At 37.4% G+C, this 26,860-nt stretch overlaps 1 protein-coding gene and 1 non-coding gene across 5 annotated transcripts in view; one reads left to right on the plus strand and one right to left on the minus strand.

Annotated features, from left to right (window-relative positions):
• Inpp4b (inositol polyphosphate-4-phosphatase type II B) overlaps positions 1 to 26,860 on the minus strand; it is an 872,970-nt gene that overhangs the window by 473,667 nt on the left and 372,443 nt on the right. The gene's annotated exons all lie outside the window — the stretch shown is intronic.
• On the plus strand, positions 5,493 to 5,599 carry LOC111814047. The gene has a single exon (XR_002819123.1). It is a non-coding gene; the product is annotated as a U6 spliceosomal RNA (small nuclear RNA).

Genomic DNA, 26,860 nt, shown 5'->3' on the forward strand with positions numbered 1-26,860 from the left:
TTTTTAATTAATCTTTCATTGACCATATTCATTGCAAATAAATTCCTAGCTCATAATGAACATTTACCTTTATTCATAACTACTTTTGTGTACATTTTCATGTTTTGCTTTTTATCAATTTTAATAAGTTCACAGTTTTGTGTCAGGTTTTTGTGTTGTTTTTTTTTGGTGGGGAGAGTTACAATTGCTAAAATACTGGGATACAGTAAATTGGATCACAGATTGGAAGATCAAATTTGAGGAGAATTTATATTTATTTATGATATAATTTAAGCCACAAGAGTTAAATAATACAAATAAGGATCAGAGAAGAGGCTGCCACAAACAACCTGCATGGTACAGCCCTGGAGCAGATTAATGAGAAGCACAACTCTGGCAGCAGCTGGGGTGGACGGCAGTGTACGTGCCTGCGTTGTAACGCTCGTCCTGCCAGCCCGCTCCACTCCTGCTGACCACGTCCTTCCAACTTGGCACAAGAGCCCACCTCAGCTCAGGGGTTGAAGCGTTATTCTTTAAATTGACAAATACAAATTGTGTGTACTTATCCTATATACTTTTTGAAATCTGTACTAGCTAAATGAACCTAATGGGCATGTGCATTATTTCCCAGACTTGTCAGTTTTTACACAGGGCAAATTCTTCTGTGTTCTTCTAAAACTTTCTATTTCCTATATTGGCGATTTTATTTCACAGGCTATTTTATTTGTGTAGGCATCACCAGGCAATTAATTGTCCCAGGCATACTGATTAATCTCACCACTTTTTTTTTTTCCAGAACCAGGGGATTGAACTCAGACCCTTGTGCTCACCAGGGAAGCACTTATTCTACTGAGCTATCTCCCCGGCCCCCTGATTAATCTATTGATTTACTTTATTCTTTTTCCAATGCCCCCATCAGAAAAAATGTATGTGGGATATGAAAAAATTGGGGTTAAGAGCAAGGAGAGGAATCTCTATTTCATGATTCAATCATAAGACAGAGATTGCATGAAAGAAGTGACCTCCAGGTGAGATCAGAATGCAGTGTAAACAAGGTATTAGAACATGAGTTTTGGTGTTACGGAAATCTTCGTGGTAAATACCCTTCTGTAGTATTTACTGTAGAGGGATTAAAATTGCTGGAAATGAATTTCTTCATTTATACACAGAATGGTGTGATTTACTAATATATTGTTTAAATCTGTACTTCAAAGTAGCTACTATCTTGCACGTAGGGGGTTCAAAGAAGTTAGCAATAATAGTTGTAGTAGTTCATTCTGTTGCTAATGATAGTAGCAATAACTGATTAACTCGACAGCTATAGTTTGAAAAAGCAAAACATATCTGAAAAACATTCCTAGAGAAGGTAGAATGGGGCTGTTGCCTAACTGCCAAGATGAAAACCTGAGTTGACTTCAAGCTCAGGGGACAAGCTGCAAGAGGAATGGGCAGATACAGCTCAAGATTCCAGCGCAGAGATGGAGCAACAACCCAGCGACCTTGTTGGAAATGCAAACCCAGGCTGGGAGCTGCAGGTGAGAAATTCTCACTTGCAGACTGGACTGGCAAACTGCAGTTTACATAACCTCCCCCGTGATGCTGAGGGATGTTGCACAATCCTTGCTGGATCACCCAAAGTAGGAGGCAATGGTGAGAAGCCAAGAGAAAATAAGGCACAAGAGAGCATCAGAAACAGACGTGCAGATGTGTCCTATGAGAAACTGAAATTCTCTTCTGATACTTTTACTTGCTTTGCTATTAGTTTTGTTTAACCAAACAGCTTCCCAATCTCCAAACCATTTCTCAGCTTTCAAATTCTCCTTGAAATCCACCTTGGTGACAAAATGATACCAGGTTTGTAATCATTGATCAGCCTCTGTTCTAAAATATGCTTCCTGCATTGTCCTTCCACTTTAAGCTTGGCAAGTCCTCCGGGAAGGTAATTTGGCACAATTTCATCTAACATTAGATACCAGGTACATTCACAGAATCTTACCAATACTAATAAGGGTAGGAATAGCCTAGAACCTAACTTTCGTGGTAGGAATCATTGGCCATTAAACATAAAATAGTTATCAGCACATGGATAGTTAGTAAGTCCCTTCTCCAGTACATGAAAAACAGCAGTCTGCAAAGAGCATGCTGTGCCTGTCTTTTAAGAGCAATTTTACTTTAAAAACAAATTTCATTTTGCCCCATTCTACCTTCACTAGGAATTTTTTTCAGATATATTTAAACAATAGGTTTAAAGGTGCAGAGCTGGGCATTAGCCAGATACAGACAACATCTGGCTATTTTTAGACTTCTACATTGTGATCTTGTAATAGTTTTATTGAATCTATGATGCAAATGGAGGTGGTGGAATAATAAGCGATCTTATAGTAACCTGTCAGAGACCTGAGCAAGATGCTCCTTTTGCCTGTAAAGAGCATCAATTCCAGCTGCTAAGGTTCAGCACAGCTGTGGCTACCAGGATCAACTGTGAAGACACCTGAGACTGCAGAATTGGCCACAGCATGCTCTGGAGCAGGAAGCATATGGGACACCATCTGGATTTTACACTAGTGACGACAACCTCATAACTTCTGTGAATCCATGTTTAATAAAAAAATAAGTCAGCAGGAACTTGAAACGTGACTCTCGCTAATCGCTAATTATGACTACAAGATAAATATGATTTTTTTCTTTTTCTTTATAATTATATCATATGTATACATACATGTACACTTAAAAATCTATGCAGATATATGTAAAAATATACTAAAATAACAAATCCTTTATTATCACTATGAAACATGCTTAGTAATCTAGAAAAAATTCATTGTGGAAAAGACAAATTATTTTAAATATTTGGAACAACTGCTTTTGTGCTATGAAATTCTGAGTTCTCACAGTAAAAATCTATTTACTTGCACCTTAATCTACAACCACAACTAGAACGTGTAAATTGTTCTAAGATTGAAATGGCCTTTAATTTTATTAAAGAATATTTGAAGTATGCTCACAACAGGTTTAACTATCAAAATGATAGAAAATAATCAAGTCCTTTTATTCTTTTAGAAGGAAAATGTATGATTTTTTAAATCTTTGGTCATAAGCAGTCTTTTTTATTTTTTATTTTTTGGCGGAACCGGGGATTGAACTCAGACCCTTGCGCTTTCCAGGGAAGCATTTATTCCACTAAGCCATCTCCCTGGCCCCAAGCAGTCTTATTAATTGCAATTCTGACAGTAAGAAGACACTAAGGAACTATATATTTGGAAACATATCAAAATTCTATTCAAAAATTGTATCAAAATATTATTTATAGAATTTACACATAAGAAAAACAAATAAGTATACATGCACATATCTCAAAAGAATATCTGCAGTGATGTCCTTGACAGCTAGAAATCAAATGCAGGTATTCAGAGCAGCAAGTAGAGTCAAAACTGTTTGTTTTTTTTAATTTTTAATTTTTTTTTTTTTTAAGGGAAAGATCTACAGGGTGTTTAGGGTCTCACTACTAGATCAGACTTGTAGTGATCCACCTGTTTACAGCCTCCCAAGAGCTGAGATTGCAGGCACGTGCCACCACACCCAGTCTCAATTGCCATCTCAGGAAGCCCTGGGGGTGGGCCTGGCACGGCAGACCCAGGGATTGAATCCCTGGTCCCTGCGCCTGCTTGCAGGCGCTTTAATCGCGAGCTATTTGGCTGGCCCAAAGCCTTTTCCTTGAGAGGTAGGATCTCGAGAAGTAGTTGGGGAACTTTAAAGGGAATCTGCATTGCAGAGGTCAGGAATTGATAAGCAGTCAATCACATCAGGTCCATAGCAGGAAAACCATAAAAAATTGGTAAAACACATATCCTTCCTAAATAAAGTGAGTTGGGCATTGCCTGTCCTTAGGACAGCCTGATTATGTTGTAAAGCTATAAATCTGGGGGAGAAAATTAAAAATTTATGTGATATAATAACTAGAATAGTCTACTTCAGTAGTTCTCGTAGAGGTATTTGCGCTTACAGTGCAAGTATAATGGGTAGAACTGTTTTGATTTAGAACAAATCAAGGCAGTAGAACTTATTTAACTAAGATATACTAGTAGACTGTATTCTTCAGCATTTTGCACTAAACTATTAGCTCAACATAAGATTGTCTTTCAGGAAACAATAAAAATCATTAATTGCATGAAGTCTTGGCCATCAGATACACACTTTAGTATTCAAAAGTGACCAAAATTTAAAGTGTTTATTTAAAAATAAATTGTTTATAAAGCATTTGTTTTGCATAGTGAAGTGGCAAGTTGTATCAGTTACTTATCTCTGTGTAACAAATTTCTCTCCCAGATTTATCCACTTCAAACAACACATATTCATTCTCTCAGTTTCTATAGGTCAGGAATTCATGTACTGCTTGGTTGGCTCAGATTTGTTACAGCATTCTGGACAAAGTGTTAACTGGAATCACAAGCATCTTAAGGCCCAACTGGGGAGGTGACCCCTTCCAAGCTCATGGATGTGGCTGTTGGGAGGATTCCTTTGCTTTAGGGTGTCCACCTGGTTGACACATCTATTAGGCAGAAATGAAGGAGACAAAGACAGAAGCTCAGAAATCCCAGCCTCTATACTGGATTATTTTGCTGAATTCACACATCTATAAGATTTGAATGGCAATGGAACACCCATCTCTGACAAAAAAAACTAAACAAAAAGAGGGATATAAATTAGGTCTATTTTGTAGTGAAAAAAAAAATATATATATATATCCATGTATACAAAACAAGATAGACATACAGCTACTTTCTCTTAGTTCAATGAGACAAAAGATTTGTGTATTAATAGAGTTTAGACAAGACACTATGTCTACATCTTATACTCTGAATAACTACTATGAAGACAACAATATGCAATGTATTAATTATTGTAACTGTCCTACTACCCTGTTTTGAAACTGTCTCGTTGCTATTTCTTTCTCAATAAAATTCAGTGAACAAACAAAAATTCAGAGGTCACTGGACAAAAATAAATAAATAAATAAATAAATAAATAAATAAAATAGAATCTCATTGCCTTCTCAGTCTTGCCACATCCTGTTTGCTAAGCAGCCATTTGCTAAGTTCTACCATGGTAAGGGGAAGAGAATTATACACAGGAGTGTGAGTTCCAGGACGCCAGGACTGGCGCCAGCTGCGTGAGAAGATGCCTCCTTGAGGTGTGTCTGGGAAAGGCCCGAGCACATGTGCTAAGAAACTGAACCAGCAGCTCTTTTTACTGAGTACTGTTTTCATTTGAAAAATAATTAGAAAAAAAAAAACTGTAGTTACTCGGGCTTAGGTACTTTGCAGATATTTGCAGAATTGAATATGTATTTTTAAAGATCAACAAAGGATAGTTTTGTCACTTTGAGGAAAACAACAATGAGCAGTATCCATTTCCAATGGTAGAGCACTTGAATGCTGTGGAAGCAGAGCTGAGAATTCAGACATCTTCTGTTCAGCAAAATATTATTCAATCTATATAAAAACATGCTTTTTGTGCTTGTTTCGGCAGCACATATACCAAAATGGGAATGATACAGAGAAGATTAACATGGCCCCAGCACAAGGAGGACATGCAAATTCGTGAAGCATTCTATATTTTAAAAAATAAATAAATAAAAATAAATAAAACCATCTTTTTTCTCATGAAGTTATTTTTTATTTTTGAAAAATGCAGTTTTTTCATAAAAATATATTTTATGTTACTATAACATGAGTTTATTCTTACTTTTAAATTATATTTTAGAATATTACTCTAGTTCTTAGAATTTAAATGTTTTGTTTAAAAGTTTTATCTAGAGGGCCAGCCAAATAGCACAGAGGATTAAAGTGCCTGCAAGCAGGTGCGGGGGAAGGGGGGAAGGGGTGTTTGTTCCCTGGGTCTGCTGTGCCAGTGCTGCCCCTGCCCCCAAGGTGCACTGAGATTGCAATTGAGATTGGGCGTGGTGGCTCACGCCTGTAATCCCAGCTCTTGGGAGGCTGTAAACAGGTAGCTCACTATGAGTCCAATCTAGTAGCGAGACCCTGAACACCCTGTAGACCCTTCCTTAAAATACAATAAATAGATAGATAGATAGATAGATAGATAGATAGATAGATAGATAGATAGATAGATAAAATAAAAGTTTCATCTAGCAGTTATATAGGTGTTTCCACTTACTGTCAATACAAGAAGGCTACCTAGTCACACCTAAAATCCGGGGAGGGGGCAGGAAGTACAATTCTGCACATGCCTTAAAGGAGAACTGGAAATATTTAAAGAATAATAGCAGTGACTACCACATATGCCGATTTTAATGGCATCCCAGAGTGCTCAAACACTGGCTCGAAAGCACACAGAGCTGCATCTCAGCTCAGCAGAGGTGCCCACATTTGTACTGCTACAGAAATATATTGCCACAAGTGTGTTTGAAAACAACCCAAGTGTTTATCTTATAGTACTGGAGGTCAAAAATTCTAAAACTTATGTGTTGGCAGGGTTTCGGTTTTGCAGAAGATCTGAGGGCAAACAATTCCCTGACTTTTTTAGATTCTAGAAAGCTTTAATTCTGCATCATTCATTCTCTAAGTTAATAGTAACTATTGCATGAAACATTATGCATGAAACACTATTCTAAATGCTGTGGATAGTGACCATGGCAAGCGGTGGAAATCCCAAATGCCACTGAGATTACATCCAAGTAGAAGGTAAATTAGAATAAAGAGGTAAGAAACATTACACACATTTATTAGGGGTGTAATGAATAAAACTAATAAAATTAAGTCAGGAAAAATGAACTGAAATTGATACAGGAAGATCTATTTTAAATAAGACAGTCAGCAAAGGTGTTTGACCAGTTAGTGATTGAAGAGATCTCTGAATAAAACAAAGGAAGAAATCAAGGTATCCAGGGAGGAGAATGCTGAGGCCTTATTGTGGAATGGAGCTGGAAAGCTGTGGAGGTGAGGAGGGTTATGTGCACCTAGAGAGAGGGAGAGCCCCCAAGGTCAGACCTAGTGCTACAGAGCTTCATGAGGGTCATAATGGGAATGGATTTTACACTGAGTCAGGCAGCCAGAGCCCATGGGTGTACGGAATGTTGTAGTATAAATTATATTTTTAAAGGGTTATTAGCAGTGCAGAAGAACCCCAAGGGCAAGGAAGAAAGCCTAAAGAATCTCAGGAAGATAATGTCAATAATTTAGAAAAGAATTGGAATTAGCTCTACGAGAGATGGAAGGTGGAGGCACTGAATTTTTCTGGATTCTGAACGCATTCTGAAAATAAAGTTAATTGTCATACTGATAATTTAAGTAATATGGGAAGAAAGGAGTTATCATCAAGACAGTTAGTGCCATGAAAAATGGGTATTCATCCAAACAGAAAGAAGAGAAACAGACACAGAATGGAAAAGAGGGAGGAAAGGAAAGAGGAAAGAAGTCTGGGTTCAACTTCTCAGTACAAAAAACATTAGCAGCAGAATGTTGGTTTTATTCCAGAAAACCAATTCTATGATTTGGAGAAGTTCTTGGATATCAGTCAGAAGAATGATGAATCTTCTGTAAGCAAAACATGCTAATCTAGCATGAAAAATTGGAAATGCTGGCGAGCGAACTTGCCACGTGGGCAGTTGCCTGCACATATTTGTGCTGCAGCTATGCGGGGTAATTTCATTTTTATGAGACCAAGTTGATGATGTAGTTTTTGACATTATTACAACATGATTTATTATTATCTAATCCACAAGTCAGGAAAGTGGTATTATTCTCTGAATGAAATAAAATTTTTCTTGAACAGAATCCTTAACAAGCCTCTGTGAAGGTCACATTTGCTGTCAGTTCCCCTGTCTCAGACGGGGCAAAGGACCTTGCCAAATAACCGAAGACACCAGTCATAGGTGAACGGGCTTCTTAACAAAGGTTGCCAGAAGAATGTTCCAGTGCCATTTACAAAGACCACTGATCAATTTATTTTAAAATGTTCATATTAGGACATAAATTAAGCTGAATATAACTGGCAAAAGATGTAGATTATTCATCTACTTTTTAAGGTGTGACATTTTACATAAATGGTATTTTTGTGTCCAATGTCCTGCTGTGTCAACAGCTAGATGTTAAATACTGAGAAGGCCTGAATTTTGTTATAGATAGCCAGTTGTTACTTTCAACTCATCATGTGTTAATTTTATTTTGTAATTATTACTAAAATATATGATGACTCCATCCTTCATCACCCACATAACAGTCCGTAGGCTTTTGTGGCCATGCTGCAGCAACACTCCCCACCCTGGTCTCTGCACTCACTGTCCCCCAGCTTCAACTCTTCCCTGCAGAGCAGTGTGAAGGATCTTGTGCTTAAAACCTCCTAAGGCTCACGGTTGTTCTCACAGTCACTGACAGGACAGTGAAGCAGCCCTGGACCTGAGGCCCGAAGGAGCCTGCTCCAGGTTGCTGCGTGCCCTTCTATGGCAGAATCTCGCTCTGCTCCACCACTCGTCTTTCTGTCCAGCAACAGCTCTGCTTACTCCTGGCGCAAGGTCCTAGCGCAGGGTGGTCCTGTCAGACACCTGGCTTCCCTGCCCACTTGGTCCTTAGCCTTCAGGACTCTGTCATTTTCCTTTGCTATTTGCAAGTAACATTTTCCTGCCCACCCCACCCCACCCCAACATGGTCAAATACCCCTGTAATATTCCTCAATCACCCTGTGCCTCGCCACCTCAGAGTAACTATAAAACTAAATTATTTATGAACACGTGAAAAATGACCACCTCCACTACCAGGCAGCCACTAGGCCTGCATGAGGACAACCTGTGTGAGTTCAAGGTCAGTATCAAATGCTTGCAAAAGTTATTCACAAAACAAGAGAAACATTTAATAAAATTCTGTACCATATGTATTATTGTATGTTATTGCTCCTGTTACTTGTTTTTACTCTTTAAAATCAAATCAAATCAAACTTTTAAAAGCGAGTTTTAAAATGGAATATTTTAAAATGAGTAACTGCGAAAGACACACACCAAAGCCTAGACACTTAAATTAAGAAACTATACTTGGGAAATCAATAATTGGATGAAAACATGCTCAGTCATTTAGATCTTTCGATTTTACTCCAAAACCATTCTTCTGTCGACCTGCTACCTCCTGGGCTTTCAAAACATCTTACAATTTTGTCTTGCTTTATATAACTGATTTTCAGTCACAATGGTAAATATTAAGGGCTTTTTAAAAAAATAATTAATGATAAGAGTCAGACACCACTAATTCATGCATTTAGAATGCAAATGAAGCACATGTCAAAACATAGCCTGAAATTTAAATAAGTGAATGAGAAAATTATTTCAGTAACAGTGCCCAAAATGACCAGTTTGAGAAGCACTTGTGACATTTGCACTTTTATCTTTAGAGGTCAAAGCCCTCCATGTATTATAAATAAATCCTCAGTCTCCCACTCTGCAACCTCTCGGGGGGGGCTTGTGGTGATTCTTCATCTGGCCGTCACCTGGTTTAAAGATTTAACATGGCAATGTCTCAACCATATAATATTTAACAAATGACATCAATGTTGCCTTAGAATATAAAATATACAAAATTAGGACTTTAAAAATGCATCCTAGCTAATCAGGAGGCTAATCTCAGACAGGAGGATCACAAGTTTAAGGTTAGCCCGGAAATTTAAATGAGATCCTGTCTCAAAATAAAATGGGCTGGCAACGGGAAGAATGTCATTTGGCACCAAAAGGAAAAAACAAAACTGAGTTTTAGCATCAGAGCTGGCCCAACAGTGGTCTGTGCCTACTACAAGAATGATGAATATTTCAAAGAGGTAAATCCATTCTCAACACTCATTCAAGCTACCATAGTTTATGCTAAAGTAAGAACAAATTTTGAGTTTCAGGAATGAATGAGGCAAATCAGGCCAGCCACATAATAGACACTTCGCCTTATCCACTAGAAAAATGCTTACACAAATGAAAGAATTCACTGTAATGACATGACCACCTTTTAAGGGGTGAAGATATCTTATTAGCACTCAAACCCGCACTCCCCTTTTCCCTCTGAAGCTTAGTGTTGCAGTCCTCGGTGAAAGTTATCAAATGTTAACATTTGTGTCTTTTGCATGCACAACATAATTGCTCATAAAATCTTAGTGGAATCAATGGCTACCATTTTTAATAAAAACTCTGCTAACTAGCTAATGCACACTCTGCCAACTTCCTTTCCCACTGCCCTAGTGTTACCACTGATAGTGGAAATTCTCCACACCTGAGTTTGTAATTTTAAATACATAAATTAAGCCCTAACTACCTCCATGTGATAGGCATCCTTAGTGAGAAAAATGCTTTGCTGTGTAGGCCTTTAGAAGGTCTCCCTGAATGATACATCTTTGAAACTTGTAGTCATAAAAAATAATTTCAAGTTATAGCCTGTGATGCTGCTATGGTTTGAATAATGGTGTCTCCTAAAACTGAAATGTAGGACCCAGGGTAACAGTATAGGAAGGTGTGGCTTTGGGAAATAAGCCATGAAGCTTCCGCTCACATATATGGGATTAGCACTCATACACATGGGAGGAGCCAAGGGTTTCTGAAAGGAGTTCTCTCTTTGCTTGCTACTTTCCTTCATGTGAAGACACAGTAACAAGGTGCCATCTTGGAAGGACAGAGAACCCCTAAGCAGACACCAGGGCTGGTGCTCTGATCCTTGACTTCCCCATCTTCAGAACTGTGGGATACAAATTTCTTTGCTCATAAATTTTCCAGTTTGTGGTGTTCTGTTGTAGCACCACAAATAGGGTAAAACAGATAACATACAACCAGATAATGAAAAGAGACAAGGAATACAAAGGTTGTAGAAAGTTAATGTATTTCATTTTATGAAAATTGTTTCCTTTATATTGTTCTTGAATTACTTTTAAAGCTCTTTTGTCTTTGAAAATATACCCAGTTATATCTATAAATAATCTGAGAATAATCAAAATATTTTTGTACCTTTTTCATAGGTAGAGCATAATTTACTTATTTCTGGAAAGAGTATCTTTTTTTTCTTAAAATATGCTGTCTGGGCAACTAAGAAGTCACCCTGTAGCTAGTATATTCCAGTCTCACATTAACAATAGCTGAAAGAAAACCAATGATCCTATCTAATCAAAAGGATTGCACATCATCTTGAGGGATTATACAATGATTGCTCTTAGGTACACTTTTTCAGTAGTACAATGTTTGCTCCGGAATCCTGACGAGTCAGTTGATGAGTCAACAAAAGTCCTGCTTACCTAGAAGTACAGCCTCTGACTCCTGTTTGATGATATCCCTTGAGTTAAACAACTCAGGGGGAAAATGTGAAAGTTTAGTTCATCCACCTGCTAGAACTGGGTACAGAGATTTGGATGCTTCCAGATAGATGCCAACAGTTTTTGTGTTCACAAAACAGAAACCACGTTCCAAACAGTGTTTGAGTACTCCTTACTCTTTGGGCAGTCCACCACTCAGTTCTGTGCCCTACCCCATTTTTGGACTCCTCCTGTGTTCATATAAATGAGAGCTTAGTATTTAGCAGTGGAGCAGAAGTGAGCAGTCTGCTTCGCCACAGTTGCTCTTCTTTATCAAGAAATGCAACAACAGTAACTGAGCAACTGGAGTTCTCTCCTCTGTAACTCGGGATCAATAAAATTACTTACCTTAAGGTGTCATGAGGCTTCAATGAGAAAGCCCACACAAACTGTCTAGCATGAATTAGTTGCTCAATAAATCATAACTGTTTTAGGATAAGTATTATCTTAGTCAATAACGTGGGTGTGGGTATTTCCCTAATTGAATTCTCAAAGTTCTTTTTTCCAATAATCCTCTATTATACTAAAATCTTATCTAGTCTCTAGTCTTCCATTAGCAACTCTAAAGTAAGATTCCTAAATGTTCATACTTGTCCCTGATTCCTACGCTATTTCCAACTGCCTTTAAAATGTGTCCAATGCAGTGTCCAGTAACTGTCTCACATGCCTCATGTCTATGTCACATATTGCATTCCCAATTTGGTAACAGTTTAGTTCAGAGCAGGGCAAAGGTGGTCCGTGAAGTGGTACCCTGTTTAGAGGGCTTCATTTTAGAGGGACACATTTTTTTTTTAGTGTTTTTAAGTCAGGGTCTTATACCATATTTTAGGCTGACATTGAGCTCTGATCTTCTTGCCTCAGTCAGCTGAGTACTGGAATAACAGGCATGTACCCCACAGCCTGCTCTAGCCCTTCCCAGTCCACCTCACAGATTTTACAGAATCAAGATGTCTCATCACTACCAAATTACATCAAAATTGCCTTTTTTTTTGAGAAAAAGATATTGATGGTTTAATAGCACAAAACAGAAGCTAGCCAAAGCTCAGGCCGGGTCAGTGTGTGGGAGAGCGTCCATGCTCCCCTGTGACCGCTGGACCTCCCTGGCCCAAGCACAGGCTTGTCTCATGAGTGTGACCCTCAGCCGTGCTCTCCGGACCCCTCCAATCCTCCGGAGCCAGCCTAAGCCCACCGTGAGTGAGAACTTCTGCCGCGCTCCACAGATGCCTCTAGACCCAGCCCAAGCCCAGGCCTGGAAAGTGTGTGGAATAGCATCTGCAGGCCCCTGAGCCCCCTGGACCTCTCCAGACACAGCCCAGGCCTGGCATATGAGACTGGGGGGAAACTCTGCAATGAAGTCCCTGCAGAGAGACTAGGGGCCAGAGCCATCCAACTAATCCAGGAGCAGAAAATCTTGCCAGAGGGGGCACAACAGGTTCACTTCCAAGGGCTACAGCAGGAAGGAGCTGAGCACAGCAGCTAGACCCAAGCCAGGCACAACTGGATGAACTCAATCTTAGTAGATTTGTACCCAAATTTCAGTAGGTGCTAAGGTTATAACTGCACCAAAGCTCTACATCAAAGGTCAGGGGACAGTGCTATAAAAAATGACAAACAGAAGGAGCAAAATGCAATCTCAGGCCCTGAGTCCACCCAGAACAAGTGCAAAGGACAATAGCACACAACAAATTGGGAATCACACAGCTGAAATGTCTCAATCAATAGCGTCTGAAATAAAGAAAAAAGCGCAGAAAGGAATAGAGAAATTCAGATTAGAAATAACCTCTGAAATAAAAAAAGAAATCTCTAAACTAATAGCATGTGAAGAATCAAAAACAGGAACATACAGAGGAAGTCAGATCAGAAATAATCTCTGTAGTAAAAGAATCAATAACTGCATCTCAAGAAGACACTAATAAAAAATACAGATTATAAAAATGACAGATTTCTTCAATGAGCAGTACAGGAAAGTAGTAGATCACATGAAACAGAGTCAAAGAGATATAGATGAACTTAAAATCTCAATCACAAGCTTGGAAAACTGTTTGAGTGAAAGCGAAGATAGTTTCAGATCTTGAAGATGCTGTTACAGCTAGTGAAAAGGTAAGAAAAGATCTCTTAAAAACAACTAGGATGCAAGAAAAAATAATTCATCACCAGCAAGATGATGCAAAGATGAACAATGTGAGACTAATAGGCATCAATGAAAAAGAAGGAGTAAATACAAATGATATAAAAAGGATATGGACAGAAGTAATAGCAGAAAACTTCCCAAATATGAGGAAACAATCTGACATTCAGGTAACCGAAGCATATAGAACTCTGAATAACTTACCCAATTAAAAACACACCAAGACATATAGTACTCAAGATCTCAGAAATCCAGCACAAGAACAATATAATGAAAGCCTCTATAGAAAAGAAACACATGATATTTAAAAGAAAACCTATCAGAATAACAACAGACTTCTTTTCACAAACCATGAAGGCAAGAAGAACATGGAGCAGAGTACTTCAAGTCCTCTAGTAAAATGAATTCCAGCCCATATTACTATACTCTGGAAAATTTTCTTTCAAGGTTGATGGAGAAGTGAAATACTTCCAAGACAAAGAATAACTAAAGAATTTCAAGATGTCAAAGCCAACTCTACACAGACTACTAAAATATGTTCTAGAGAGGGACCAAAATGATCAGAACTCCATGAATGAGAACAGAAGGAACCCACTAAATAGGGCAAATAATTAAACACAGGAGGAAAAAGGAGTAAACAATAGTAGGTAAATAACATGTTGACAGTAAGTCAATACATCTCAATTATAACCATCAATGTAAATGGACACAATTCACTAATTAAAAGAAATAGAGTGGCACAGTGTATTAGGAAACAAAATCCAACAATATGCTGTATACAAGAAGCACACTTAACTCTTAAAGAAATTCATAGGCTGAAAGTCAAAGGATGGAAAATACTACATGTCCCAGCACCTCACAAAAAAGCAGGGATAGAAATCCTGTTCACAGATAATCTCAACTTCAAACCAAGAATGATCAAATGAAATAAAGGCAACTATACACTGGTTAGAGAAAAATTCAAGAGGAAGAGATAACACTCATAAATATGCATGCACCAAACACAGGAGCACCCAACTATATAAGATAAATCTAAATGGACATGAAAAATCTAATATCCAATACCACAATCTTAACAGGAGACCTTAACACCCCCTTATCCCAGAAGATAGGTCAACCAGACAAAAAATTAGCAAAGAAGTAGCAAAACTGAATGAGAGGTTGCAATAAATAGGCATAGTGGATATGTATAGAGTGTTCCACCCAAACACAGCTGAATACACATTTTTTTCAGCTGCACATGGGTCATTTTCTAACATAGACCACATACTGGTCAAGAGGTCATGCTTAAGTATATGTAAGAAAACAGAAATTATCCCATGCATATTATCTGACCACAGTACAATGAAAAAAGCGACAAAAGAAACCAGAAAAACTCACTAAACGTGGAAATTAAACAACATCCTACTCAGCATCCAATGGGTCACAGATGAAATTAAATAAGAAATTGAACAATATCTACAATCCAATTAAAATTCAAGAACAACTTATTGGAATTTATAGGATGCAATGAAAGCAGTACTTAGAATGAAATTTACAGTTGTGAACTCACACATTAGTAAACAGAACGGGAATAAATAAACACCCTAATGTTGCACCTCTATGATCTAGAAAAGGAAAAGCAAACCAAACCCAAAGCCAAAAGACGGGAAGAAATCATAACAATTACAGCAGAAATTAATTTCATTGCGACGAAGAAAACAGTTCAAAGAATTAATGAATCAAAAAGCTGGTTCTTTGAAAGATTAAATAAAATTGATAAGGCCCTAGCTAGCCCCATCAAAAAGAGGAAAGAAAAATTCAAACACAAACAATAAGGAATGAAAAGGGTGTAATTACCACAGACCCAGTGGAAATTCAGAAGATTATCAATAGTTACTTTGAGAATCTTTACTCTCACAGAATAGAAGACACAGAATAAATGGACAGATTCCTAGAAGGGCACAAATTACAGATACTAAATCCAGAAGATATAACAACTCTTAATCACTCAATAACAGCCAATGCAATACAAAATGTACTAAAAAAATTAAAAAAAAAAAAAAAACTACCGACAAAGAAAAGTCCAGCTCTGGATGGGTTCACAGCTGAATTCTACAAGAAATTTACAGAAGATGTAGTCCCTATATTCCTCAAACTCTTCACTGGAATTGAAAAGGAAGCAATCCTCTCAAAATCATTCCTGGAGGCAAGTATTATACTGATACTAAAGCCAGGGAAAGATGCAATTAAGAAAGAATTACAGGCCAATCTCCTTCATGAACATAGATGCAACAATCCTAGCAAATAGAAAACAGCAAATCATCAAGAAGATCATACACCATGACCAGGTAGGATTCATCCTAGGGATGCAAGGAAGGTTCAATATTTGAAAATCTATAAATGCAATACACTATATCAATAGAGTGAAAACTAAAACCCACATGACACTCTCCATTGATGCAGAAAAGGCTTTTGACAAAGTCCAACACTCATTCATGTTCAAAGTCCTACACAAAATTGGAATAGATGGCCTCTACTTCAATCTGGTAAAAGCCATTTGTGAAAACCCAATGGCTAACAAAATTCTAAATGGGGAAAAACTGAAATCTTTTACTCTTAGATCTGGTACAAGACAAGGATATCCTCTATCACCACTCTGATTCAATATAGTTCTGGAATCATTAGCTAGAGCCATTAGACAAGACAAAGAAATAAAAGGAATAAAAATAGGTAAAGAAGTAGTTAGATTATCATTATTTACAGATGACATGATACTTTACTTGGAAGACCCAAAAAACTCCACCAAGAACCTACTAGAATTAATACAGAAATTCATTAGTACAACAGGATACAAAGTCAATACTCAAAAGTCAATAGCATTCTTCTACATGGATAACAAACACACTGAGAAGGAAATTATACAAACAGTACCTTTTACAATAGCACCAAGGAAAATGTAATACTTTGGAATTCATCTAACTAAAGAAATCGGAGATCATTTCAAGGAAAATTACAGTACTCTTAAAAAAGAGAATGTAGAGTATTTCAGAAAGTGGGAAGATATTCCATGCTCCTGGATAGAAAGAAACAACATTGTGAAGATGGGAATACTCACAAAATTGTTGCACAGATTTAATGCAATCCCTATCAAACTACAACCAACATACCTCACAGAGCTAGAGAAATCATTCCTAAAATTTATCTGGAACCAGAAAAGACCTAGAATAGCAAAGGCAATCCTGGGCAATAAAGACAATGCAGGAGGCATTACAATTCCTGACTTGAAATTATACTACAAGGCTACTGTGATAAAATCAGCAAGGTACTGGCAACAAAATAGACCTGAGGATCAATGGAATAGATTAGAAGATGCTGAAGCCCCTACTAACACACTCAGCCACCTTATCTTTGACAAAGGAGCCAAATATACTCACTGGAAGAAAGATAGCCTCTTTAACAAATGATGCTGTAAAAACTGGATCTCTACATGTAGAAAACTAAAACTTGATCCAGGTCTATCACCATGCACTAAGCTAAAGTCAAAATGGATTAAAGATCTAAACATTAGAACAGAGACACTAAATCTCCTGGAAGAGGAACTCTTGAAGACATAGGGGTAGCCAAAGAGTTCATGAACAGAAATCAAATCACATGGGAAACACTTGAAAGAATTAAAAACTGGGACCTCCTCTTATTGAGAAGGTTTTGCGTGTCAAAAGAAATTACCAACACAGGGAAACGACAACCCACAAATTTTGGAAAAAATCTTGAGACAAAGGTGTGCCCTCTAGAATTTACAAAGAATTAAAAGACATTAGGGCTCCAAAATTTAAAGACCCAATCCAGAAATGGGCATCTGGGATGAACACACACTTCTCAGAGGATGAAATTAAAGAAGAGAATAAATATATAAAAAATGCTCCACATCACTAGCCATCGATGAAATGCAAATTAAAACAATACTGAGGTACCATCTCACCCCAGGAAGAATAGCTATCATAAAGAAATCAACCAACAAAAAATGTTGGAGAGGCCATGGGGAAAATGGAACCCTTCTCCACTGCTGGTGGGAATGTACACTGGTGCACCCATTATGGAAATCAGTGTGGAGAGTCCTTCAAAAACTAAGACTGGAAATCCCATTCAAGCCAGCTATCCCCCTACTGGGAATTTTCTCAGAGGAACTGAAAATATCATATCATAGTGATATATGTGTACCTATTTTTATAGCAGCACAATTTATGATAGCCAAATTTTAGAAACAACCAAGATTCCTGTCACATGAGGAATAGATGAAAAAGATGTGGCATTTGTATACAATGGAATATTACTCAGCTATAAAGAATGATAAACTCAAAACCTTTATATTTAAGTGGATGCCACTTAAAGATGTACTCATAAGTGAAATAAACCAGACTCACATGTATAAATATCATATAGTCTCCATGACAAGGGCAAAATGATACATTTATACACACAAGATTGGTAAGGTAATGATCCTGAGAATCTTCAGCATGTTTTTGAAACTAGCAGTAAATTGGTAGGATTCTCACCCTGACTAACTCTATATGCTGATACCTGTGAACTATGCACTGAAGATAGAAATGTGTAATGGTAGGTTCATGCTTGGAATGCCTGTCATTCTGGTCTTCTAAATACATACTGCTTGGCATGTCATACCAATTGCTGCCATACTGTTTCTCCAGTAAATGTTTGTTTATAAAAAAAAAGAGTAATAAATGAAAACAAGAGACAAGAAAAAATGTCACAAGACTGTCCTGCTACAAGGCTCCATATGGTCAGATTTCTCAATTTCCATGTAACTGTTTATTCCTATTTTTAAAATATTTTTCATTTAAATTTTTTTCTTCATATTCTTTAGGGACGTAAAGTTTGACATATCAATACTTGATGGAATGTACCTGTTCCTTGTTATGCCTAAGGTGTTTGAAATTCAGACAGATAGTGAGGTTAAGCTCAGCTGTCTATGTTGTAGGTTAATAACAATAAGCTTCTCTTCTGGAGGGTTAACAACCTAAGACTGCAGACCAAAAATAAGAGAAAAAGAAGGGCTGCAAGGACAGCCAACATTTTGGCCCTAGCCTTTTAAAGTCAGTGAAGACTCAGGACATAGGAGATCCTGTCTTGTAACATCACTTAACTCAGTTGGGTCCCAAATTTTCTGATCAAGGAGATGATGAGGCCACAGAGGAAAGTGATCAATGATGCAGAGTGTGCCTAAGGAGAGTCCCATGGAGAGAAAACATTCTCTCAGGCTTTCACAGATAGCAAATTGGTCAAGCAATGGCCGTGACTCATCCACATGGCTGACACTGACCAAGGATCTATAAAATGCAGTATGGAGTTTCAGGATAAATCCTGAGAGGTTTGACTGACCTTGTCAGATACAAAAGTTACTTTGCTTATGATACAGGTTTTGCTTTATCTTGGTATTAACCATCCAGCAGAAAAGTATAAAAATATATTATAAAAAGTAAAGCCATATTAATATGCTGAGCTGTGAATGGCTCAAGTCAATAACTTTTGACATTGTCAGTCTTATGGAAAACCCACTACTACTATGGGCTACTGTTCTATATTGGAATACTTTGCTGAATTCATGCACCTACAATATTTAAATGACAATTGAATGCCCTTCTTTGGCAAAACTATTCAAAAAAAGGGGGATACAAATGAACGACCATTCCATATCTGTATACTCAAAATAGTTAGCATAGATATATAGCTGCATTGTCTTACTTCAATTAATTGAGAGATTTGTGGACAGGATATCATGTCTGCATGTTGTACAACAAATAACCACTAAGACAACAATATGGAATGCATGAATTATTGAAGCTGTGCTAGCAATCGGTTTTGAAACTGCCTCTTGCTATTTGTTTCTCAATAAAATTATTTTAAAAATAGCATAAACCAAAACTTATCCATTTTTTGTACAGTATACAGATGAATGCCAATTGTTATGTTCATGAAACCTAACAAAGTCTTACACTGAATTTTTCTATGGACAATGCTGCGTGCTTTGCTGAATCTCGTTTTTTTGTATGTATGATTTGAAAGTTAGCTGCCCTCCTTTCCTCATTTTCTACTTTGGGAAGCATTTATGATTTTAACTTCTAAGAATTCAAATGTAAAAAATTTGAAGTAGAAACAAGATAAATGACCATTAATTTAACAGATAATCAACCATGTGAAAATTGACTGAAGACTATGCCATCGTCATTTTCTGCCTTTCTAAAATTTAGGATTTTATTTCTGTCTAAGGAACCACATTGTTACCTTCTCAAAGAAAAGTAATTGGCAGCTGCGTGTCGAGTGGCCTGCCCTGGCATTTCAAGTGCTGTAGGTGGATCTTCCTGCACTTTACACACAGCTCCCACCGGAATTTAAGAGATGTGGGCAATGATACAGGAGAGGACAAAGGTCATCTCAGCACGTGCCTGACTGAGGACTGTCCTGACAGCCTTGCGCTTGTGCTCAGTAAAGACCTAGTCTGTCAACCTGCCCACGGCTTAGGGAGCTAACACCAATATTTCTGATCTGCCTTTGGCATGGACCTGCCAGGTCAGATGGGCAGGTCACCTAAACGTTTTTAGATTTCACTTTACCCATTTCTTTAAAAAAAAATATATATATATGGAATAGGGTTCTGTTACACAGTTCTGACTTGTGATCCTCCTTTCTCAGTCTCCCAGTGCTAGGATTAAAGGCATATGTCACCACGTTTGGTTTCAGTGGCTGGCATGGCATGCCCAGAGTTCTGGGGCCCACATGACATGCAGTACTGGGGATCAAATCTGGGCCTTTGTGCTTGCCAGGCAAGAGCTATCCCTCTAGCCCACTTTACCCATTTCTTAAAATCATGGCCCTTCACATGTAAAATTGTGCCTTATATATGTAACCTATCACTTTGGGAAGTGAAGAATTATTACAGATATCCTTTCAGGAATCAGCACTGAATATGTCTCTCTTTGTTTATTTACTTGCATGTTATCATTCATTCATTCATAAGACCAAACAGTTTTAGAAAATATGGTAAATAAATACAAAAACAAAACAGTAGCTTATAATCCTAGAGACATGCAGGAGGACACACAGTCTCTCCTGTTCAGTGATCCTCTGGTTACAGGATACAGAAAGTAGACACGGCCCAGCAGGCCTGAAGAATGTCTGATTGCTTCCTGCAAAAGTCTAAATCTCAGATAACACATGTGTACTTTGTAGTATATAAACATGTCCCATGTTCATTTTCATCTATAATTTTCCAAATTTTCTTATTTTCTTCAGAATTATTCCCATTTATCTATAAAATCTCACTCTCTACTTCAAAAAGCAATTTTAAGAGTCTCCCTGGCTCCTCCTCGGAATACTTTAGCATATGTTTATATATTTAGCACATATCTCTGTATGTGTATGCAATTAGTTATTCTGCTACATGGTATGAATCTGTATAGTCCAAGTCCTAATACTACTCAGAACACAGATTAATCTCAACACAATTTAATAAATTTCCCTGCTATTCAAAATTTTCAAGTTTTATATTATAGATGTATTTCTGCTGTTTATTATTTAAAAACTGCATTATTACTACAAAAATTAGATAGCTGAACATCAATTTTATGTCATAAATTTGAAACAAGGAATAGTTTTCTCTAAAATATAGTTTATCCACCTCTGAATTAGCCAGGTACTAAATATCGTTTTTAGCCAAAGTGGGTGTTTTCCATCTTTCCTTAAATTCCAAGTCCATGTTAAGAGATTAAATTATGCTATCGAAGTATAATTCTTAGCCATGATTAAACTAATCTTCACAGTAAATATTCAGGGATCATAGGAGTCAATACTCGATATCTATAAAATAAATTGTATGGAATGAATTTAAGTATCTAAACAAAACTAACCATCAGATAAAAGTATTAGATTTTAAAGTAATAAATTACATTAACAACCATCAGCTGGCTAAAGATAAATTTTATTCAAGACATACACACAGTTCTAATGTGAAGTTGGAGCCAAAGGTCGTGAGGTATTTCTTCAATATTGAATCTTTTAAAATATTGGGATTGCTCTATTGTTCCATGTATGACAATGCTGACTACCACGGGGTGGGAACAGCACACAGTCACACACACGACCCCCCCCCCCCCCGCTCTTCTGCAGACGTCCAACTTGAGCATGTGCAGCCTGAGCTTAGCTCAGTACCACCGGGAGCTGCGGGGAGCTAAGAAGGCTATGGGTACAGAACTGGAACTTCTCCTGACGTATTTTCTGTTTTGGTACAAGGGCTCAAACTCAGGACATTGTGTTTGCCAGGCAGGTGCTTATGCTGCTGAGCTATCTTCCTAGCCCCTCTTACTGTTTTTCAACTTCTGTTTTTCACTTTGCATTCAAAACTCTCCCAAGCTTATCTTTAAAAGTACACCATTTATTAGCTGGAGTACTTTATAGAAAGTATTTAGGGATTAGCAAGACCATACCATGTCCACATCCTCTCTGGAATAGACATTTTCTTGTAACAGCAGAGCTATAAATAGCGTCATGTTTTGATTTCATCATTCAAGTGACTAGAGTTTTCACTTTGACTCTAATTTCAGGGCGCTTGTAGGCATAAGTAAACTTGGGCGGCAAACTTTCAAAATAAAAATAATCAAGGTCAGGGTGGCCATTAACTACAGATTTCTAGACACTGTAGGGTAGAGGGAAAAGTGGGTGCTGAGTAGGGAAGGAAAGTGGGCAAGTGGGATTCTCAATGGGAAATCACAGTACATCATGGACAGAGACTGAGGACTTAGGTCTAAGATAGACACCAGTGATAACCAAAGAAGGAAAACCAGCCTCTCTATGAGACAAAAAGTAAAGGGAAACAACAACTTGTCAGAAAAACTTCAGAAATTAACAATTTGGTCTAAAGTAATCCCAAATTGAAATATTTAACAATTCTCCCAAAATTTACCTTGAATCTTTGAAATCTTGGTATCTGATGAAAAACATGGAAAAGTGAGGCAGGTGACTGTTTAGTATTGAAAAGACTTTCACTTGAAGAAAATATACCATTTCCTAATTCTTGAACTTTAAAACATTGGACAGCTTTTTGTACCTTAAAATTAGCAGCAGACCCCTCACCTAAATCTGAGGATTTGAACAAACGTGATCATTTGTGAGCTTTAGGGGACAAGCATACCACTTGGTTTCCACTGCTAATCATCCACATCACCCTTATGTAAGTGGCTTCCCCTACCCTTCTTCATGAGCATTATTTTTTAAACACTGAACATATTCAACACCCACTGCTAAACTGGCCAAATCCAAATGGCAGAAAGGACAGCCAACAATCTGGTGTGTGTTAAAAATGGAAATTCATTAAAAACGATTTATTGCAAACTCTGTGACAGGGCAGAAATCTACAAAAATAATGCAGGTATTCTATGATCTACTGAGGAATTCCTCAGGACATATTCATGTGAAAACATACACATATTAAAACATACATATATAACAGAAGTTCACAGATTCATGAAGCTAAATGCTTGAGCTATAATCATTTAAGCAAAATTATACTGATTTGACATAAATTTCTATAACACCAGGCAACATAACTCTTGTGGTATCATAAAACAATACTTAGGATGTATATGTCCACTGGAAAAACATGACTCATATCAAATGGTACTTGAAATAATTTGAAGTGTTGTCCTATTGTGAACGTTGAGAAGTATATATGCTTTAATTCAGCAAACTATTTTGAAATTTTAATATTTCAAAGAAAAACAGTGTCTATTGACATTACCACATTGCAGGCAAGGTTATAAAGGACAAAGAAAATAAAAATTTCCCCAGAATTGTTTCAAGAAAAATTTTCTGTGTTCAAATATAACTTCCTACAACTTAGATCTTGTATAAGACCTTTACAATTACCAATGCAGCATTTATGGGTTTTTTGCTGAAGAAGTAAAATTAAGAAAAAACTAAAATGAATAAAAGAATTAGTAACAATGTAGAGCCTGGCAATTTGATCAATTGTAGTTCAATGAACCTCAAAAATGTATCAGACAATTAAAAAATAAGTACAGAAAAAATAAAAAATATTATAGAAACTTGACCCTGGCTCTGTTGAGGTCTCTGTTCCACATACATGCAAAAACAAGTTCTCTCTGTCTCTGTCTCTGTCCCTGTCTCTGTCTCTCTCTGTCTCTGTCTCTCTGCCTGTCTCTCTGCCTGTCTCTCTGTCTGTCTTTCTGTCTGTCTGTCTCTCTCTCTCTGTCTCTGTCTCTGTCTTAGTCTCTGTCTCTGTCTCTTTCTCCTCTTTCAGCACATGTTCATTTGTTAACTACTGCTCCAAAGTTGCAAATGTGGACAACTTGGATGATCACCAAGTGGAAAATTCAAGACCTGCTTCCGGCTGCTTACACCAACTGCTACATGTCTGCTGTATGTGTCACTCAGATTCCTGAATATCTGGGGCACTCATAAAAAAGCTAGATGACATTTATTCTGCATATCCATGTGACAATGTAACAGCAACAACAACAACAACAACAAGTGTTCCCTACTGAAGTAGAACAGGTTCCAAAGCATATATCCAGAATCACCAATTAGGTCAGTGCTGTCAGCAGGCCAGCTTGGTGGACACTCCAGAATGGGACTCGAGCTGCATTGACTGGCCAGAATACTTAAGCAGTAGTCTTGGTAAAAGGCACAATGTGAGGTATCTCTGCCCTCCCTCCACCTTGCTTACCTTCACTTGATTCTGCTCAGTCACTTTCTGCAGACAAAATCTTTCTTTCTGAGTACACAGCAAAGAATCTCATACAACACTTCTTTCCCTGATCCTCCAGGGCTGACTCTGAGAATCTGATGAGCCATTTAGCTGAAGCGAATAAACTCCCCAATCACTCCCCAGCTAAGATGTTAATATTTTGCTTTTTTAATATGTTTTATAATTTGTGCTTTTAAGACTTGGTGAAAGGATTCCTTGGGGGAAGACAAAAGTGACAGGAACAGGTGGGGTATGACTTATTGCAAAATGAACTTATATATTTTAGATGACTTTGAGAAATACTAATTTGTAGAGAGGGAACACAGCTACTAAATTGTAGTGAAATAACCAATCCAGAAAAAAGTAATTTCATTTAGTGACTTTCTAGCTTATTGTTTTTACTGCAGAATAATATTGCCTCATCCTAATGGACCACAGTCTCTCCATTTACCTACCAAGGACATCATGAATGCTTCCAAGGTTTGGTGATTATCAATAAAGCTACTGTAAAGAGTCATGTAGGGGTTTTGCATATGTGGGTACATGCTTGATTTCTGTAGCTCTGGCAATAAGTTCAGGACCTTCACATTGAGACATTGAACCACTATCTTCAGTCACTTTTTCATTCATTCTTTCTTTTCTACTATTTTTTTTTCTGACACAGGGTCTTCTTCCTGTTACTTAGTTGCCAGGCTGGGCTTGAGTTTGTGATCCTCCTCCTCAGCTTTCCACAGTGCTGAGATTACAGGCCTGTGTCACCACACCAGGTATCACTGCAGACTTTACTGCTCTTGTTTTTGTTTTCTTTGGTCCAGCTCAGCCTGCCTTAAGGGCAGGGCTGGCAGGGCATGTGGTCCTGGGGATCAAATCACTGTCTCCTGAGTCTGCCTATGCTTGCCTAAGCAGGTACTTTAGACTGGTAAGCTATCTCCCTGCCCCCTAACTGCAGGTTTTGTGTGGATATATATTTACACTTCATTTGAGTAAATACCAAAGAACACTATTGATCAATGCAATCAGTGGAGTATGTTTAGCTTTCAAACAACTAGCAAACTATCTTCCACACTAACTGTACCATGTCATATTTCTACCAGAAATGAATAAAATTTATCCTGGGCTCATCAGCATTTGGTCAGTTCAAAGTTTTGGGTTCCATTTCATTAACTCCATTCAAAGAGTTGTTTTAATTGGCATTTTCCAATGACAGATGATTCTGAGCAACTTGTTATGTGCTTATTTGTTGTCTGTATATTTTCTTTGGTTGCATTTCTGTTCAAAATCTTTTGCCCATTTGCAAGAATCAAGTTGGATGCTTTATTTTTACAGACATTTTAAAGTTTGATTATTTTGGATAAGATTTCTTGTTCTGTGCATTTGGAAAATGTTTCATCCTGCTATTCGGCTTATCTTCTCATTATCACATTATCTTTCTCAGGAGTTTTTAATTTTAACCAACTTTAGCTTATTGTGTCATTGATCATTCCACTGTGCCTTTGGTGTTTAATCTAAAAGAACATCACCAAACCAAGTTTGAGGTTTTCTTGTATGTTAACTTCTAGGAGTTTTATACTCTTGCCTGTTAAGTTTCATTTTGAGAAGGCTGTATGGGCTGTTCATAGATTTACACAAGCATGTCCAGCAGCTAGGCCACCACCATTTATAGAAAAGGCTGTCTGTGCTCTATTGAATCCTCTTGGCTTCTTTGTCAAAGATCAGCCAACTACAGCACTTCCAGTTCTGGGCTCTCTGCTCTTTGAAGTTGTCCGTTATTTTGACATTATACTCTCTTGATTACCAAAGCTTTGAAGTTAGATAATGTCAGTTTATGACTTTTCTCCTCTTTTGATATTGAATTGGCTCTTTTGAGTCTTTCTCTTTCTCTTCCCTTTTCCCTCCTCTCCCCCTCTCTTCCCCTTTCTCCTCCTCTTCTCCATCTTCACATAAGACCTAAACCTTTAAAATCAGATTATCAATATTCACAAAGTAATTGCTGGGACTTGCTTGAAATTTTATTAAGTCTATACAACAACTTGAGGAAATCTTCATGAATCTTTGAGTCTTGCTAGCCATTTGGAATTTGGAATATCCCCCTACTCACTTAGGTTTACTTTTACTTCATTTATTGGGAAATTTTAATTTTCTTTATACATATATCTTACACATAATTTGTTAGCTTTATCCCTAGTTTCTTCTTTCAGGTGCTAACATGAATGGCAATGTGTTTTAAATCCTGAATCACCCATTTATTTCTGATATAGAGAAGAACAATTCACATTTGCATATTAATATTGCATCCTGAAAACTTACTATAATCACATAGTAGTGTCGAATGTTTTGTTTGTTTGGGTTTATTTTGCTGATCTTTTTGAATTTTCCACACATGTGACCATATCATCTGCAAAGTCAGTTTTTACTTCTTCCCAGTTTTATTTGTTTCCTTTTCTTGTCTTGTTACATTACAGAAAACATCTAGTACAATGCTAAAATCAGTGGAGAAAAGGAATTTACTTGACTCCTTTCTGATTTTAATAGAAAAGCTTCAAGATTCTCAAGTATAGTATTGGCTATAGAATTTGCTTTCTTTTAGATGTTCTTTACTGACTTGAGGGATTTTTCCTTCATATTTAGATAAACGAGAACTTTTATCATGATTTGCTCAGTATTATTAT

Source organism: Octodon degus, unplaced genomic scaffold (genome assembly GCF_000260255.1).
Source record: "Octodon degus isolate 3935 unplaced genomic scaffold, OctDeg1.0 scaffold00260, whole genome shotgun sequence".
Lineage (NCBI taxonomy): Eukaryota > Metazoa > Chordata > Mammalia > Rodentia > Octodontidae > Octodon > Octodon degus.